Source organism: Eschrichtius robustus, chromosome 5 (genome assembly GCF_028021215.1).
Source record: "Eschrichtius robustus isolate mEscRob2 chromosome 5, mEscRob2.pri, whole genome shotgun sequence".
Lineage (NCBI taxonomy): Eukaryota > Metazoa > Chordata > Mammalia > Artiodactyla > Eschrichtiidae > Eschrichtius > Eschrichtius robustus.
The window spans coordinates 20,114,142-20,134,586 of record NC_090828.1 but is presented as its reverse complement, the minus strand read 5'-3'; the positions used below and the strand labels follow the sequence as shown (position 1 = coordinate 20,134,586).

At 44.0% G+C, this 20,445-nt stretch overlaps 1 pseudogene; it reads left to right on the top strand.

The window, feature by feature from the left end:
- Nucleotides 1-12,655: 12,655 nt before the first annotated feature.
- LOC137764599 (potassium-transporting ATPase alpha chain 2 pseudogene) lies at nucleotides 12,656-15,735 on the top strand (annotated as a pseudogene).
- The last annotated feature ends 4,710 nt before the right edge of the window (nucleotides 15,736-20,445 follow it).

Sequence of the window (20,445 nt, the reverse complement as noted above, 5' to 3'; positions counted from 1 at the left end):
GAGAAGTCCAGGGCTGGAAGGCGGGAGGCCTTGCTTCAGCCGCTGGCAACCAGAGTGACCTTGGGCAAGCCAGGTCCATTCCCTCCGCCTCCACTTTCACATCATCACTGGCCGCGTGTCATTAGATCCTATAGTCATGACCTAGAAGTTCCCTTGAGTACTAGATGGCATTTGATGGCTCCCCAAGTCTTACTGAGAGATCAGGGGGCCCACTGGGGTCACTAAAAAATGTTTTGTCCACAAAGCTTCACCCACTTTTCCTCATATCCAGCTGTGCCTCTCAGAATGGCTGGCTGAGCCCACAGTGGGAGCTGGGGAGGGACGGTGGGGCCTCCCCAGGTCTCCCCACCAGCAACAAGCCTTCTCTATGTCTGAGTATCAGAGGACCTTGGAAACACTGGTGGAGTCTCTGCTAACATTTCCCCTCCTCCAGCCCCACCCCCAGTTCCCAGCATCACCTCCTCATCTGGGCTGGGGAAATGAAGACTTATCCACCAGGGGCACTTCTGCTCTGGAAAAGTCAAAGAAAGCATTGTCCTGCATGTCCAGAAAGCCAATAACATAAAGTGTATTTCATCTGACAGTCTGAAAATGCTTAGGCAGGTACTAGAATGGCAAATCCACAGTTAAGGGAAACTAGAGTATTTGGGAGATAACTCCCAATCCTATTCTTTTGGGATTCACATTAAGAGCGAGAGTTATCTTTAAGAGACAAAACTTGGCACTGCTGTTCTCTCTCTTTCTCTTACACACACACACACACATTGTTGACACCATGCCTCACCACAGCTACAAAGTCCAACAAGACTCCCCCACCACCCAGTAAAGGCTGAGGAAGAAGTTGATTTTGTTCTTTTGAGCATTTTCTCTGCCTTGATTTAATGGCTTCATGGTGAGGTGACATACATCTTAAAGAGACCAATTACTGACTAGGCTGCCCGGGGGACTTCCTAAACCCTATCAGCTTTATGAAAAGTGGCAAGACCAACTTGCTCAGTCAAAATCTCTGGAAATGGTGATGCCTCTTCATTCTCCCTTCCCATAAAAAGCATGCCACCATTTTGGAGGGCTGGAGTTGAAGATCAAATGAAACATAATAATAGTGACCATGATCGTGATGTTATGGATGAATCATTTCACCCAGCGTTTCAGAAGAAACACTCTCTGGACCCCCTTTCACCCTTGAAAATGTTCCTGTATTTCCCTGGATCGAGCCCACTGTCATATGTTGGGTGGGACACAAGGCAGAGCAGTTCCATACTTTGAGCCTCAGGGCCCTCTATTGGCAGGTCACCAATTTGACTCAACTTAGAGAGACCTGAGGCTGTATCTATCCCTGTTTTCAGCACCTGGCACAATGTAGGCAGGCAATTGTTTGTGGAACCGATTTTCAAGTTCAAGTTGATGGCCAAGTTTTTGGACACATCAGTGCAATATAATCTCAGAAGACATTAAGACATAGACAAATTTAACCTGTATGGAATAGACACAAAGGCAACCAAACCAAGAATAGATTTCTAGCAGAGTCATCTAGTGCTTTTGTCCCTCTCTTAAGAACAAAGTTACAGTATTTTTCCTTGTTTTTAATTTGAATATTCTATCATAAAAGCCCACTTTCTCCTTTTGAGGGAAGGGAGAGGGTTTCCTAGTAAACAGAGAATAACCCACCAAAACCCATAACATGAAATAATTCATAACCTAGAAAGACATACAGAATTCCTCAGACTATATTGCCTATAACTTGCAAAATATCTATAGGTTCAATCTTCTAAAATTACTTCTTTTCCCATGTTTTGAGAGATAAATCCCCCAAATGCCTTTTTATAGTCACAGCCATGTCCAATGTGTTCCTGAGGTCTCAAAACCTCAAATCTAATACTGTTGGTAGTGAACCCAAAGGTTCTTCTTCCTCTACCATGAGAAGGTCTACACAGATCAGTTCCACCAAATAAGCATTCTTATCCAGGAAGGACAGGATTCACTGTACACAAACAGTGAGCATTGAGTATTTTAAACATTTGCCATTTTTTCAGACAAGAATTCAACCAGCTAATTTCATACCACACCCAGTCTTCTTCATGCAATAGCAGCCAAATGGTATATAGGAATCTAAATTGTTGGAGCTTGGTACAAGATGCCCCACCCAATGGAGATCGTGTGTGTGTGTGTGTGTGTGTGTGTGTGTGTGTGTGTGTGTGTGTATGTAATGGTGAAGACAGAGAGGGGAATTTTTGCCATCCTAGACTTGCTGGAAATGCCGTGATTTGTTCTGTCCTCATCTTAAGTAAACTGAATTACAAGCTGGAAATATGTCAGTTCCTTGAAGAAAGAGGTGTACAAGGTACATTCCATCCCCAGATCAAATTAAACAACTTGCTCCAAAGAGATCCACTTTCACACACACTGAAGTTCATCTGAACTTCCCTGCACTAAGCAAGGACTTTGCTGGGCAGAGAAAGCCATATTTTCCAAATACCCAGTCCCTCCTCTGAATCATGTTCATTTTTCCCTGAATATTTTGCCCATTCTTACAATTGAGGGATTATTAAACTAATATTTTCTCCTGCTTCTTTTTTCCCCTCACTCTACTTCTTTTCTAAACCACAAAGGAGAAATTTATTCTCAAAGTTCAGAGAAACTAGGCAATCTGAGGAAAGTTCTTCTGACTTTGAAAAGTATGCCAAGCCCAGGAGAGTTCTAGAGAATTTTCACCACAGTTGGATACACATGTGGCTAGAGCTGAGTGCTCCAGTTGGCTTCACTTGCCTTCACTCTGGGTTTCCCACATTTGAGCTACTATTGGAGTGTAGGAGACCTCTCCCAGCCTTTTTGAAAACCAGTTCTGAGAGCTGGGTGACTTATAGGACTGCTTTAGACAGCTGCACCAGGACATGAAAACTCCCTTGGCCATGTGTGATTGGCTCCACCATTTTAGTCCTTTTGATGGTTTTTAAATCCATGTTCAAACATCTTTCCAACCTACCAGTTTCTAAAGTTGTAAATTTCAGCATTAAAGGTTCAATTATATTCAACAAATCATGTACATGCAATCTGATTCTTTAGCATCAGAGATCTTCTCTGCTGGACTAAGAACAGTCTGAAGATTGAGAGCATGGCTTTCATCTCTGTATCACCAGAGCTTAGCCCAGTGACTGGTACATAGTAGGTGCTTATTAAAGACAGTTTAGCAAAAGAATAAAGCAATGAGTGAAGGCTCAACATAGACCCAGCTCTAGCTAGGCAGACCCTGTAGAAGGAAGTAGAAAGGAAGAGAGAAAGGAAGAAAAAGAGGGAAAAAGGGAAAAAAGGAAAGAAGAGAAGTAGCAGCAAAATATACAACATTGGTTCTCCAGAAAGATAAGATTTTCCTGCATGAAATAATTGGGGAACAATGAAATTCAGCATATATAATTCCCTGAGCTGAAAGATAAATAAATCAAATGAGACAGTAAAATTGAGTTTTTGCAGGCATGTGTGTGTGTGTGTGTGTGTGTGTGTGTGTGTGTGTGTTTTAGGGGAGGGATGTGTTGGGGAAGGAAGGTAAAGACCACATAGGCTACTGACAAAGGGTTGCTGGTCTGATTTTGCCAGGTCAGCTATATCTATTCATCACACTCAGTTAATTGCTATAGTCTGGACTCCTTTTTTGCCTGAGTAAACAAAACCTAAAAGATTTTTAAAGTTTACACCTTTGTTTTCTTAGCTCTTCTGAATGTGCTGTCAGCCAAAGGCATTGGCTGCACCCCTCTCTTTCAACACTCCCCAGGGATTTGCCCTGTTTATCAAGCAAAGAACTGGTGTGCAGCAAAGACTGTCTCCAGCTCTGGGGAAGCTGTTCTGTTGACTTGCTAACCTGTTTGAGGAACTGACAAAATCAATCTTCTCTGTAGGAATCCACAGAGGTGATCGAAGTTCCTCAAGTCTCCCTCACTCTTTGTCTCTGAATGGATTAATCCAGCCCCTCTCCAGGTGAAGGACACAACTGAAGAGTCTCCCTTCCCCATTCCTTTTTTGGCCTCCTCACTGTCATTGCCATGCTGTCAATTCAATTCCATGCCTGGATCCTGAAAATTTTGCTGCGTGCTCATGGCAAACCCATCTATTTGACTTGCATTTCTTACACAAATGTTGGGTGTAAGGGCATTTCACTTAAACATCTAGAAACCCATCAAATGTCACAAGTGCAGGCACACACACACATACAAACAACCTGGAAAATCCCATTCTTAACAAAATTCTGAAGTCCTGCTTCTCCCCAAGAAACCCTTACACACTACACAGGGCTTCTGCCTCTATGCCCTAGAAATCGCTTTGAAAGAAACTGCTTTGAAAATTGAGCAAACCAAGAAGATGCTGGTAAGGAGGAAGGTCCCCTTGTACTACAGACTAAAAGAGAATGTGTGTTCCAAGAAAATGCCAACATAGTTTGTCATTGTCTAGATTGATTATGACATTCCAGTAACACAAATATATTTATCTTTGAGTTCTGCACAATGTATATATAAATCTTACACATTTGTTCAACATTTACTGCCATTATTTATAATGGTCTGAGAGTACTGCAGATGTTAAGACCATGCTATCTGTTTTACATCAGAAACTTCTGGAAGATAAGGACCCAACTCTGAGCGATGTCTTCAGACACAGAGGTTTGTAACGCCAATCACACATCAGAATCATCAGGAAAGCTTTTTTTTTTAATATTGACTGCCAGCCCACCCCCAAATTTCTGAATCTGGAGGTCTGGGATGGGGAGGTCTTAGGATCTTTGCTTTTAACCACATCCCTCAGTAATCTTCTGCACCCAGCTCAGCCTTGGTGCGGGGAGTAGAGTCAGGACTCACAAGCCAACTAACGCAGCTGGGGTTGTTATGAGGGTCTTCTACATGGAAAAACATCTGCCAGCCTCCAGATCTCTCTGAAGGCGGTACTCCCCACAGTATTTATGAGAACTAGGTGAGGGAAACCCCACATTCCCAGGGAGTGGAAAAGATCTCAAAGAAGGCATTTCCTGAGTTAAGAATCCAAAAGATATTCATGGTAGAGATCAGCTCACCTTGCTCCTTCCTGCAATGTCAACCCCTTCTCCCACCCACCCTTCCCCCCACTGTCCTTCCACCTGTGGGCTTCCTGTGGACACTAGGGGGGAAATGAAATCCTGAAAGGTTGTTCAGGATTGCTCCAACGACCCACCCAGTTTCCAAAATTACCCCTGCTGATGTTTGTTCCTATCCAATATCTACTCAAGCTCTAGCTTCTCACCTCTTCTCCATCCCCAAAAGAGACGTTGCCCCAGCTACTGCCATACGCAGTGAGGACAATCTTGAGCTGTACACAAGTCTCTTTCCTTATTTCATTCTATGTTATAAAACCCAGGGGAACCCTGGAGGCTAAAACCACTCGTCCCCCACCCTCTATGTCACCCTCCTCCTGGACATTGAAAGAGAATAGACACGATGGGCTCTGAGAATCCTTCTAATTCTCACTTCTTTATCCTCTACTCTGGCAACATTAGCCTCGCTTTTGCTGCCTTGGTTTTTTTCTGCAGTTTTCCCTTTTTATGCTGTGCAGACCCCCAGCAAATCCTAAAATGCTATCCTTTAGCAAAGCAGAAAGACCTCAGTCATGATGCTAAACTGACCTCATGCTGGGCTTTCAGACCCTTTCCTCTTTGAAACTCTTCCAGAATCTATCACTTCAGGGACATGAACTCTTGTCTCTAAGTTCTTTACAGCTATGGTCTCATTAGCGTCTACAAGAAGATCACTTACTGCCCTTCCCCATGACCTGCAGCTACATTTGTCTGCAGCCCTAAATAGTACTGGCTTCTCCTTTTCCTTCTCCCACCCACCATTCCTCATCCCTCAGCCCTGGGTCAGCCAGTGATAAGTCAAGGGCAAGTACGAAACAAATTTACAGTCCCCCCCTTCCTGCCCCAGGTCTCTCTTAGTGCTAATTTTTTCCAGCTTTCTCCCTACTGTTTGCATATTTGTATTTGGGATTCCTGTCTCACAGATGTATTTGTTTGTCCAGTTCCGGGCTGGACTTTGTTAAGTTCCTGTCTCTTCCCACCAAGGAAGGATCTTTAAATTTGGAAAGTTCTGTCCTGGAATCTTTGCTGCTGTCCACCAACACGTCCTGTTCCGGAATCCATACATGGCTTGGAAAGGAGGTTGGAGAGAGGTGAAGCTCTGCTCTCCAGTGGTTCAGTCTGCAAGTAATCAGCCAGTCCCCTCCACCACACACACCAACATTGGTGACCAACGTTGCAGCTGCTACCATCACTCCTCCTGGCCTCTGGCCATTTCTCCAGCAGGGAACTGGCTGCAGTGCCTCCCAAAATAATCTGTCCACATCTCAAATTGAAATTTACAAGGAGTCCTATCACATTTTTCCTAAAATACCAAATCTATGACATCTACAGAACTCCTTTCATCCTATTATTGAGTAATTCTGCAAATGGAAAAAGAATAATGGAAAAGAAAACCAACCCATCCTCCACCCACCCACTGAGGTTTTGAAGTTTACTCTTTAGTTTGTCTGCAGGACTGGCCTACTGGCCTCTCTCCCTGCAGAGGCCTTTGCACTTTCCCCTTCGTGATCCCAGTTCTGTTTTCCATGGTGCTCTGGTGCATATAGCACAGATCATGTTTGATTAGAGCTCCAAACATTCGCCACGCTCTTGAAAATTTATGACACCTCCAGGTTTCCGTACTCCCCACCAGCTAGGGTCTTGGTGCCTAATGTATTTATCCATTAGGTACTCTCTGAAATGTGGCACTTAAGGCGTGGCCTGAGGGTCTGGTGGGGGGGGGGTGGGGTCTCTGAAGAGGTTGCTGCAAATTGCACTGACTCCTGAGCTCTCCCTTGTGACATCTGTGGGGTTCCAAGTTCTTTTGTACTAAGCTAAATATGAATCCTTTTAGCTAAGAAAATAAAATCCGGCCATACAGCAGTTTTAGAGGAAAGAAAGCACAATGAATCTAGTCTCTACCATTACACAAATTCTGAAATTTGGGGAATTTCTGTTCTCTGGAATGTCAGTGGACCAAGCTGACAAATGGATTGTTCTCTGCCATCTGGGTAGCTGGCATCCTAGGGACATAATTGGTATCTGATTCTACTGTCTTGACAAGTACTGAAACTATGCAGATCAAATCCTATTATAGCATCCTCCAAGGCCTGTCCATATATATCATGTTGAATTTTGCTGCATTAAAGGCTTTATGAAAGAGGCCAAGTGCTTTGAATTCTTGTTGCTGCCCAGAGAGCTTCTAGGAGAGCAGGGAGGGTCCCCTGAGAAGCTAGACTCCTGGTGTTGCTTACCCTCACGTGCAGACTTATGAGGCCTTCAGAGGAGCAGCACATGCCAGCCACATTTTCCCGCCCACGAGAGAGAGAGACAGAGAGATGGAGAAACAGACAGAGGGTTTAAACCCAAGGCATTCAGATCCTGGGCTCAATCGTCACACCCCAGTTACCTGGAGCAGAGTTTAATTGGCTATTCCCTGACCCAGAATGTGTCCCAAGTATTCTGGTCTAAATTCCATGGGCTACCTAATTTTCTTATGCTTAACTAGAAATCCCAAACTCATCCCAAGCTGGAACTCTAGACTCTGGGCCTGTGTGAGGTCTGGTGACTGGTGTGCACCTCTGGCCTGGAGTGACCCCCACCTTTCTAATTTGGGTCCTAAATCTTGCCTGTCTCTTCCAACTTGACAGGTTTCCACCTTGTCCTCAGGACTCAAGGCGCCCGTGCAAATCCAGACTGTCCAGGGCTCCCAGGCCTGAGGCTGCCTCAGTTCAGTGACCTGGAACTGGCTATTTTTGATGAAGGCCCTAAGTTGTGTCATACCTTTCCTGTAGTCCAGCCCTAACTGTTGTTTTTAGAAGCTCAGTGACAAAGAATACACAGCTGGAGAAAAGTATCTCCTTTCTTCATGTTTTATAATCTCCAAATTAAAAATTGCAAGTCACAGTTCCAGTGAGGTATCTTGGCCTCTTGACAGGGACACACACACATACACACACACACACACACACACACACACACACACACACATTGTCCATTATGAGATACAGTAGAAAAAATGCAAACGTTTCTAGATGTCTAGAAACCTGGGTTCCACTACTGGCAGTACCTTGCTGGGTGAACTTGGGAAAATCACTTCACCTCTCTGGGCCCAGGCATTCTCTTTCAACTTTAATATATGAGCCTGTGAAATCCAAGAAGTTATAGCCTTGCCAACCTGACCACTCATTTAGCCTAAAAGCATGATCATGATTTGTATAAAATCACTCTTATAGTCCCTGTAATAGTGAATTTGTGTGTCAACTTGAAGGGCATGCGTTGTTGTTGTTTTTTTTTTTTTTTTTGGACAGTTTTTATTCATTGCATGCAGCTTTACACAGTATTTCTTATGTGCCAGACACCACTCTAAGTACCTTAGAAATATTTGACTCATTAACTCCTTATAACAATTGAAGGGTGCTTTTAGATGAGATTAACATTTAAATCAGACTTTGAGCAAGCAGATTGCCCTCCATAATATAGGTGGGCCACATCCATTCAGTTGAAGGCCTGCATAGAACAAAAAGAGCTGCCTCCCCGAGTAAGAGGGAATTCTTCAGCAGAGTGCCTTCAGAATTCATCTGCACCATCAGTTCTTCCTGGGTCTCCAGCCTGCAAGCCCACACTGCAGATTTTGGACTTGCCAGCCTCCATAATTGCCTGAGCCAATTCCTTACAAAGATCTCTTTCTATATAGACACATCTTATTTGTTCGGTTTCTCTGTAGAAGGCTGACAAACACAGTCCCCAAGGACTGAGCATCTGCCATGTACTTAGCCCCACGGCAGTCACTGAGACAAATGGTTCTGCCACCAATAAGCACAGCACCTAGTTGGAAACACAAGACTAACTTGGATAAAATAATTCATAGCAACATACACAAGTGGCAAAGGGTACAGGCTAGTTCCTGGTGCTATGGTTCAGAGGAGGGCTCAGAGGGAAAGTCAAGAAGGAGATGGCACTTAGTCTCTAGGGCAGCTGGAATTTCCCAAGGGAAAGAGAAAAGGAAGGGTGGCTCAAAGATGATGACATACTTGGTATGTCTCCTCCCCCTGGCTCTCCCATCTCCATGAATGCCATCACCACCCACACAGATGCCCAAGTAAAATGGGCCTCATCCTTATCTCCACCAAAGCCTCACTAAGCACTCTGACACTCCACTTTCCCTCATAGTCAATCATCTATCTTTAGACCCTGCTCCTAAATATTAATGAACCATTCCTATGCTCTCCATACCCAAAGCCACCTTCCTAGCCCAGGCTGCCATCTTTGCTCTCCTGGGCCACCAATATATCCTTATGTGTTTACCCTTTCTTTAGTCTTGCTCCTCCAATCCCTTGCTCCCCACAAAGCAGAGTGATCCTTCAAAAGTGAACATCAACTCATGCTTCTCTCTACTTATAACTCTTCAGTAGCTCTCCATTTCCTACAGAGTAAAATCCAAATCTAGTATGGCTTCACCATGCTGTGCTCTAGGCACTGCTGTGTCTCCATTCTCATCTCTTGCTGCTAGCCCTCTTGTACCTACTAAACTTCCGGGTCCTCAGAAGTGCCATCATGTTTCCCACCTCAAGGCCTTTGCACATGCTATCCCTTCTGCCCAGAACTCTTTCCTTCTTTCTTTGGTTAATTTCTACTTTCTTTGGGTCTCAGTGCTTCTATTTTCCAGGAGGAAGCCTCCTCTAACTTCTGCAGACCTGTTTGGGTGTTTCTCCAGCAGTTCCCTGTCTTCCCTCTCTCAAAGCAAGTGCTACTGACAAATTCTCTGTCTTCCCAACTAGACCTTAAGCTTTAAGAGTCTGTGTCCAGCTCACATCCCCAGAAATTACCAAAGTACTGAAGTGTGCATGATAGACTTAAATATTCTAATTATAATAGGTTGGTCCTGTACCCTGAAAATACAGCAGTGAACAAGACAGGCTTGCCCTCATAGAGCTCACACTCTGAAGACAACAAACAAGTGAATAATGCATAAATGCAATTAGAGTTGTGAAGAGGGTCAGAAAAGAAAGAACTAGAGGGTTGTCCTAGAGCATATTGGGGGAGGTAGAGCTGAACACCTACTTTAGACATTGAGTGGTGAGGGAAGGTTTCTTTGAGAAGCTGACCTTGAGCAGGGACTTGAAGAATTAAAAAGAGCCAGTCATGCAAAGACCAGGGCAGTGGAGTGTGTAGGCAGGAAAAAGCCTGGTATATTCTAGGGATGTCAGAAAGTTAAGATGGCTGAGCAAAGAGGGCAAATAACATATTCTTCATAGTATCAAGCTTTCTGCACCAGAAACTTAGACCACAGCCACTTTGTCACCTGCAGGATGAGTCACTTTAGAGGAGTGGTTTGGTTCCCTCCAGTGAGAATGGCATTTGGTAATAGAGGAGCCCTTACAGCAATGCCTTTTCTACAAAACTTTTCAAAGTCCTAAGGTCCTGCCTTTCAAACCCAAATTCCAATTCAGTGAGGTGAACCTGTTCTTATTAAAAATGTTCCATAAGCTAAAATCAATGAACAATCAGCAAGGGAAAAGGAATGAGATTATTAGTGGTCCTTTTTTGCCTGGATGGGGAAAGGCTGGGATGGGGAGAAGACAGGACTTCTAGTGTCCTTCTAATCATCAAATTAGGATGTGTCTCTTTGCGAAGATAGGCCCCGAAGGTATCCTTGGGATGAACATATCTCTTTCCAAAGATTAAATTTAGGGACCTCCTATAAAGTCATGGCATCCCCAGCCACGCCCACTTTATTCCAAGGTCAAGTTTATACCTATGCACCAGATCTGGAATGTGCCTTGTCATTTGCTCCTGGTTTGGCTCCACTCTTTCCCTGCCCTAGAACAATACCCACGATACATTAACTGTGAGTAACTGTGGATAACAGCAAGGATGCTGGATTCAAGGACTGCTTCCATGTCCTTCTAGACAACCTGTTCTCTTGTTCCACCACTGGAATCAGAACTCCCTCCCTCTATTCCCCTCTTCCTCCAGCCCTCAGAGAGTCCACATTCCTAGCTTAGGCAATGCATTCTTGCTGCCCTGACACATACCACCAGAGTGGGCCAAGCAAGCTACTGAGAGAGCCAAGCTACCCACCCAACACTTGGCTTTGGCTGAGGGCATCAAGCCAGGCCATGGTGTCATAGTAGCTAAGGTCCCTTGATAAGCCACATCAGCTCAACTCTTAAAATTGATCATGGCATTGTTGATGAAGTTGATGGGGGTTACATCAGACTGTATCCCTCCAGAGCCCAGATTGAATGACTTTTAATTAGAACAAATCTGTTGTTTAACTCTCTCTTCCCTGTGGAGGCAGCTGCTAGATCCAAATCTGGAACAGGTTCAGTGGGCACAAGTTTGTTGGTTATGTCATAACGTAATGAGAACTTCACCATATGGAAAGGTCTCTAAGGAAGTTTTGGGGTTCAATTCCATCGCTTCTAAATCACCACTGATTCTGAATTATTTTGAACCAATGTTCAATATCAATGCCTTCCATGAATAGGATTCATTCATTCATTCAAAAGCGTATTTAGCATCTCCTGTGTGTTCTAGATGTGCAGGATAATGAGATAAAGGGAACATGTTCACTTCCTTCAAAGAGCTCCATAAAGGGCGATGCATATATTTATTTCTCTTGAGAAGGTGGCTGAAAGACCACCATATGAACCTTCCAAAGTCAATAACTACCAAAAATGTCATCATGAGCTAGAATGAGCACTCTATCTGCAGGGACAAAGATGATGCTGCTGGTGGCCAACCATCTCTGGATTAGTAAGTTATGGTAAATCAGACAAATGTTTTTCTTCCTCCACAATTTCTCATGTGTCATAGGCAGTTAATAGTTGACCAATAGAATGAAATAGAGCTACAGAATCTACAGCCCCTACAAGACATTACTTTTTTATTATGATTATGTATTGTAATATTAATATTAATAACTAAATTTGAGTGCTTACTAAGTACCAGGAATAGTTCTAAGTGCTCTATATGCATTATCTCATTTAATTCTAACGACCCCAAGAGGTAAATATTGCCTTTCCCCTATTTTCATCCTGACTTTACAGATGCAGAAACTGAGGCTCAGATTGACTTGTGTACCTCATTCCCTGCAAAGATTTCCAGAGGCTTCAGCTGAGAAATGCTGACCTGGTTCAAGCTCCTCTCCTTATGAAGCACATTTGTCCAGGCTTTATCTCTTCTAGACAGAGGCTAGTATTACTTTGTCAAGAGATGGCCAAAACCCACAGGTCCCAAATTATGGGATCATTTAGTCATTCAACAAATATCTATTTTGAATCCCCATGTGTTGAGAATACAATGATAAAACAAACACAGGCTCTGCTCTCGGGAGGACTTCAACCTGGTAGAGTAGATTTTTAAATGAGCAAAAATAAGATAGAAAACTATGAGCAGGCACTGAACCCACTGGGCTTCAGTAGCACAGGGTCCAGTCTGAGACTGGCCCTTCAGGTCTCCTACCTCAAAATACTGCAGCTGGACCCCTGAGTTCCAGGCCCTTAGTATGGCTCACACCCTGAAACTGTGCCCTTCTGTGACCAACTTCATTCCACAAGCGCCCATGTCATCGGCATCATGGGCAAAACAACACCAAAAACTTACTCTGTGAAGCTCAGTGGAACTAAAGACATAGAGAAAACACCCAGTGGGGATGGCCAGGAGAAGTACCAGATCCTGAAGTACAACTGCTAGGAACTCATAAAGAATCACTGGAAAGAGGAACCCAAGAAAGAATTCACCTAGATGATCAGAAATTGAGCAATAAGGAATTGGAAGAGAACTATGATCCAAATGAGATACAATGCTGTCCAGCACGAGAGCTGAAGAGCTCTTGGTTCAGGACAGCCCCAGTACACTCAGGCCTTTCAAAGAAACATGAGGGATTGTCAAATTTCTCAATAGATGGTGTGGGGCTTCTCCGTCCTTCTATGTACAGGAGCTGTCTTATGCTGGCTTGCATTTGGAATTCAGTACTCCAATGAAAAGTGTGCATCCCTAGACAGTGTGTATTTGGGTTCTGTGCTTGCTCTGGTTGGGGTGATATTTGCTTATTTCCAATAAGTGAAAAGCACCAACATCATGTTAAGATTCAGTAAATTATTCCTCTCCAAGTTTTTGTCATCTGGGATGCAAGGGAGAGTACAATCCCTGAAGAGCAGCTGATGGTCCGGAACATGGTGGAGATTAAGGGTGGAGACCAAATTCCTAGGGATATCAGGTGGCTGGCTTCTCAGTGAGCTAAAATAGATAATTTATCTCTCACTAGGAGGTCTGAGCCCCAGTCCTGTTCCCGTGACTTTACTCATGGCAATCCCCTTGAAACAAAGAACACTAGCTTCTCTTCTACAACTTATTTTAAAGGTGTGGCAACTGGCACAATCACCAACACAGGCAATGGCACCATCATTGGACAGATTGCCTCAATGGCTTCAGGAATTGGCAATAAGAAGACAGCCATTGCCACTGAGATTGAGCACTTTGTTTGTATTGTGGCAGAAGTGGCCACTTCACCGGCATCCTTTTCTTTCTTATCACGGTGTCCATGAAGTATGTCCTGGACTCCACCACCTTCCTCATTGGTGTCGCTGTGGCCCATGCACCTGAGGGCCTCCTGGTGATTGTCACTGTCACTCCATTAATGACAGAAAAACAGGTGGCCAAGAACTGCCTGGAGATGAACCTGGAAGCAGTGAAGACCTCAGTCCCGCCTCTATCATTTGCTCTGACAAGATTGACCCTCAGACTCACAACAGAACCCATGTGTGGTGTGACAATCAGATCTATGTGGCTGACACATGACGAACAGAAAAACCAACTGCTTGCCTGAAGCTCTGGAATCTGGGCCTCCTTATTCAAGATAATAACACTGTATAACCAAGTTGAGTTCAAACAAGGACACGAGAAACCATCATGGAGAAAGTTGTCGTTGGAGGTCATTTTCAGAGGTCATTTTGGGGGATGTGATAGGAATTAGGAAATGAGACTGCAAAGTGCCTGGAATCGCTTTTGATTCTACCAACAAATTTCAGCCCCCATACATGAGATGGATGACCCCAGTGACAGATGCTGCCTCACGATGATGAAGGGGCCCCTGAGAAGATCCTGGAGAAGTGCAGCACCATCATTATTGATGTCCTAGCACAGCCTCGGGTCAAGGGCACAGCTAAGGCCTTCCACACCATGTACATGGAGCTAGGGGGTCTGGGGGAGCCACATTCTGGGTTTCTGTCACCTCTTCCTGCCAGCAATCAAGTTCCCAGAAGCCTACTCATTTGACAGATGCCATGACCTTTCCCACCTCCAGTTTCTGATTTGTGGGCTCTTGTCAAGGACTGATCCCCTTCGGTCCACTGTGCCTGAGGTACTTACCAAATGCCAGAGTGCTGGGGTCAAGGTTGTTATGGTCACAAGTGATCATCCCTTCACAGCCAACACTATTGCCAGGTATCATTTCAGCCAACAGTGAGATAGATGGTGGAAGACATTGAAAAAGCCTCAACACTGCTATGGAACAAGTACACAAATAGGGTAAAGCCACTGTGATGTCCAATATGGAGCTGAAGGACATAAATCAAGAGCACCTGGATTGGCTCTTAACCAAGTACTTGGAAACCGCCTTTGCTCAGACATCCCTCCAGCAGAAGCCAATCATTGATGTGGGCTGTCAGAGACAGATGCACTTGTTCCTGTGACAGAGGATGGAGTTAACGCTTCTCCAGTTCTAAAGAATGCAGATGTTGTGATTGCCATGAGGGTAGCAGGTTCTAATGGATCCAAAAATGCAGGCCACACAGTCTTACTGGATGACAGTGATGTCTTTGCATCTCTAACCACAGGGTAGAGGAAGGCTGCCTAATCTTTGACAACCAAAAGAAGATTATTGCTTATACTCTGACCCAGAACATTGCCAAGCTTTGCATTTTTTTGATTTACACTATTGTCAGACTTGCCCTGATCACTGGCATCATTACTATCTTGTTCATCAATTTGGGCACAGACTTAACTCCCTTATTGCTCTATCCTATGGGAAAGCTGAAAGTGACATTTTGAACCAGAAACCCCACTATAAGAAAATGGACAGATTGGTGAACAAGTCACTTGCCATGTAGTCCTGCCAACACACTGGCCTCATGCAAGCCCAGGAGCTTTCCTTGTCTGTGTCACCATGTATGCACAGAGGAGATTTAGGCCCAGCATTCTCATTAACCTGTGGAGCAATGGAGGAATAACAGCATGAATGACGGGGGCGATTGCTATGGACAAGGTATCAGAGGAAATACCTAGAATGTACAGGCTACACAACTGCTCTCACTGGCATCATGAACTACCAAATAGCATGTCTGATCATGAAGAAGACCTGGAGCAATTTCATCTTCCAACAAGGTCTTTCCAGAAATAAAGCCATCTGGGTAGGGATTGCCTCACAGCTTATCATAGCAGTAATTCTCTCCTATGACACTGGAAGTGTCACAGCCCTAGATATCACCAGGCTCCTGGCTCAGGATTGGTTTGTAGATATGCCACATCCATATCTTCTGCTTTGGGTGTATAATGATGTGTGAAAACTTTTCATCAGACTTTACTGTGGAACCTGTTGGGATAATATGTCACTAACACCATCTTTTTGCCCAAGTGTCCCAACTTCACATTGGTGATTATCTTCATTTCTCTTGTGTAATAATGACATCATCCAAATTTATACCAGAGAAAGACAAAAACTATATGAAAGGCACTCAATTGATGTTTTGTACTTTACAGCTGAGATTTGACTATTTATGTATAAATTTTATCTCTATCTCTATCTCCGGTTTTAAAATATGTACATTTCAAGGTGATGTTGTAGCGAAGAAACACTTTTTTGTATATACATAGATTTCCAAGATATTAAATAATCTTGTGTAACCCAGATATCTGCTGGGGTCTCCCTGCTGTTAAGCTCTAGGTAGGATTTCTCATACCTCTATTCTATACCCTGTTGAAGATCAATTCCTTTCTCAAGATGTCTGTGAGTTCCTGGGGAAACTGGCTACTTTGCTCAAAAATCCAACTCAAGGTTTGCAGGAAATGGAGAAGGGGGCAAGGTGACATCATGAGAACATGGACATGCCCCACTTTGACTCTCAGATGCGGCCACAGCATGCTTTCCCTGCCATGTCACCCCTCACCCCCAACTCTCAGCATCTCGCTGGTCCATCCATTTTTGCCTCACCTCTTCTTCTCCCTCCCAGACGGCCCTTCACCTCTACTACTGGAACGCCAGTTGGACTTCTTCCAATTCCTGCTCCAAATCCAAACTCCAAGTCCACTTTGCATATCCTAACTCAAGGGGCTGTACTGAACAAAAGGGTCTTTCATTCACCAGGAAGCCATATTGGTTTGAAATAATAATATCTATTTCTTATAAAACATTTGCAAAGCACTTTCCAGCACAGCATTATGCCAATCATGTTTCATGCTTTCAACTTAGGTTTATTCATGTGCGGAACAGCATCTATGTTGACAGGCCCAGAGAGACCTCATTTTAAAGTAAAAGACATTTTAGAAAACAAACAAACTAAGATAGAATTAAGTGACATAAGAAAGGTCCAGGAATAAGATTATCTGTAAGTGACTTTTTTTTTTTAATATATAGTGAACTTTTTTTTTAATTTATTTATGGCTGCATTGGGTCTTCGTTGCTGTGTGTGGGCTTTCTCTAGTTGCAGCGAGCGGGGGCTACTCTTCGTTACGGTGCGTGGGCTTCTCATTGCAGTGGCTTCTCTTGTTGCAGAGCACGGGCTCTAGGCATGCAGGCTTCAGTAGTTGTGGCACATGGGCTCAGTAGTTGTGGCTCACGGGCTCTAAAACGCAGGTTCAGTAGTTGTGGCACATGGGCTTAGTTGCTCCGCAGCATGTGGAATCTTCCCAGACCAGGGCTCGAACCCGTGTCCCCTGCATTGGCAGGCAGATTCTTAATCACTGCGCCACCAGGGAAGTCCCTGTAAGTGACTTCTAATGTCCCTTCTCAATCTTAATTTTCCGTGATTCTAGGTCATGTACCATGATGTCCAGTTAGGGACATAGAAGAGGCTTCAAGGAGCAGGTGCATCTGGGCTAGACTTAAAGAAGAGACAGTGTCAAGATAAAAGAGACAATGTTTTAAGAAAAGTTTAACAGATCCCGTTTTCCTTTGAATGAATCAGAAGACTTTACAAGAAATCAATATTGGGACTTTGAAGTTTCTGAGACAGTCTCAATTATCTTTTACTCTTTATTACTTGCAAAATTAGAAGATTTTACTTCCTATCTTTCCATCCTTCTTTCTTTTAAACAACATCGATTGAGGGCCTTTTATGTTTCAGGCAGTGTGCTAGGCACTGGAAATGCAAAGGTGGAGCCCCCAGAGGAAGGAGTTCAAGTTCAATGGGTGAAATAAACAAAGAAACAAATATAACTCAGGTTCAGACTGATAGTTCCTGCATCCCTGCCACAGTCTCTGGCCTCTACCCCTCAAGTTTAGGCACAAGATTCAGCTCTTCTCTAGTCTACTCATCCCTAAGTCCATAATGTGAGTTTAATAACTTACTTATACATTAAACCTTCCAGGAGTCAGGATCACCCTCCAGGTCTCTTCCATATCCTGGCTTCTCTCTCACCTCTTTCTACTCTTCTCTCTCCTCTCTTCCCTCCCAGGAACAACACAAATCCCCCTCCTTGTCCTACACGCACGAGTTCCGAAGGCCTCTTTTGTTACTTGAGCATACCCTTGGGTGTGTCACCCTGCACCGGTAGTGACTCAAAATATTTCTTCCAAATAAACACAGGGCCCTCCCCAGCAAAGAATTTTGAAGAGAGAGGAAAGGGGGTCTCCATCTGTGCTCAGACAACATTGCTGTGCTCAGAATGGGGTCGGTCTTGTCCAATAAAGACAGAAGAGGCAGCCTGGGTGGTAAAGACTAAGAGGAATTCTGATCCATAAAATGTATTTCTAATTCTCAGTGAAACCATTCCAGAAATGTAGGGAGTTGGCCCCTGGACTCACCAACGTTTGGGTTATATTTCAACCTTGATTGAGCACCAGAATTGCACACACAGTGCCAACTCCCACGTGCTTTGAGGAGGGCTGGGTACACTACGCCTCTCTGTTTTAGTTTTTGGGTCTTTTCCCCACGTGTCTGGGGTGTTTCTTCCATTAAAACCAGGACTTTTCCTCCTTCTAAGCCTCTACCCCAAATCCAGCCTAAGCTGATACTCCTAGGAGATGCTAAATTCACTTTGGGGCCAAAAAGTAAAAATAATTTATTCAAAAACATGCCAATAACTCCATGGAAAACTTTCAGGGGTAGTATCATTTCACTCCAGATTCTCTGATGGGAAGGAGATTTTTTGCTCAGTAATGACATGGCAAGGACAGGTTGTTCCTGCGTAGGAAGCAAAGGTGGGTCCAGGGCTGTCCCTCTTCCAGGGCTGCTGGTGTGGGTGCCTCTGCTTGTCCTTTGCTGAGCCACCTCTCCCTCTCTTTTTTTCGATTTTCTTCTCTCATCCAGGGTCCACATCTTAGTTCAGGGCTCCAGATGAAGACTCCTCAACAGACATGGCCTTCTTGCTAAGCCAGCCTGGATAGAAGAGTCCAGAAAAACCTGATCATTGTCTTCAAGTAGCTGAAGCCCTGTCACCAGAAGAGGCATTAGATTTGCTCAGCTCAGCAGAAGAGGAGAAGAATGGGGACAATACACAGAAGATGCTAGAGGCAAAAACATCTTCACTATAATAAAAAAAAAAAAAAAAGAAAGGTTTTAGCCAAAATTAGAATTGAACTATCGCAAACATCTGAAGTTAGGTATACTCCTCCAAGCCCAAAATTCATTTACAGCACTAATTTGCATAGAGGGTTAGAATATTCTGGGGAAAGAACTTGAACCATAGAAAAACTTGGTGTTCAGACATAGAAAAGGGCATGCTGAATTTGGGGTGTGCATGAAGCACGTGCCAAGAGAAGGTAAATTTGAAAGGAAGAAGCAAAGGAGAATCTGCAACGAGGGTAGAAAAACCCTGGAGTGCTGGACATCGCCCCAGAGTCTGGGCGTCAAGGGTGAGAGTGGAGGTACTGGGAAGAGCATGGTGGTGGCCTTGCTTTAATCTGCCTCAGTCCCAGGCACCCTGGTGACATGTGTATAGAGAGCAAAGTGTCTTGTGTAAACATTAAAAAAGCCATGATATTTAAGGACACAAGCAGTTCTTCAGAGAGAACCGCAAAGGAGTAGACCACCAAGAAAAAGAAACCATTTCCATCTTGGCAGGAAAAACAAATTACTATCAAGAAGCTTGGCGCACAGGGAGCACATCAGCGGCCTGGGGTGGAAAGGCCTTGACACAGACTTCAGACCAAATGCAGCTTCAGAGATAGAGCCCCGGACAGAGCTGCTGGAACATCAGAATTATTGGCCCATAAGAGAGTAGTGGCCAGGTTTTGGCAGTGGCTGCATGGATTCAGGCCCTCGTGGACGGGAGTCCTTGTAGATCTCCAGAGCAGGGGTCCTCTCATTACCATTCTTACCATGAGGACCAAGCTTCTGCAGCCACATAGATGGAGGCCATCCAGTGATTCAGTTTTGTATCTGTATCTTTTTTTAATATTTTCCTGAAGTCAGACTTAAAATTTAGCTTTTTAAGATGTACAATTTAATAAATTTTCACAAGCGCCTAAAGTTGTAAAATCACCCACACAATCAAGATACAGAGCATTTCCATCACCCCAAAACATCCCCTCATGCCTCTTTGAAGTCAGTACCTCGCTTGCACCCCCAGCCCCTGCCAACCACCAATCTCTTTTGTCCCAATATATGTATATGTTCTGTTTGTTGTCTCTTCCAGGATGTCATATAAATGAAATCATAGCATATGTAGCCTTTGAGTGTGACTTCTTTCCCTTAGATAAGGCTCTTGGGATTTATTCATGACATTGTACATATCAGTCCTATGTTCTTTTTTTCTTGCTATGCTAGTAGTATCCCAGGTATGGGCACACCACAGTTTGTTTATCCATCTGCCAATCGGTGGACTATTGTTGTTGATGTTTGGTTGTTTCCAGTTTTTGATGAGGAGGAATGAAGCATTCACATACAACTTTTAGTGTGGACAAATGTTGTCGTTGGGGAAATACCTAAGAGTGGGATCACTGGGCACTATGGTAAGCATATATTTAACCTTATAAGAAATGGCCAAACTGTATTCCAAAGTGGCTGGACCATTTGGCATTCCCAAAGGGTCCCAAAGTGTCTGACTCTTATGGTGGCCTCATTTGCATCTAAAGGAACTCAGGCTGAGAATACTGAAGTTCTACTTCTATTGACCAGAAGTCAGAATGTCCAGAAGCAGAATTCACA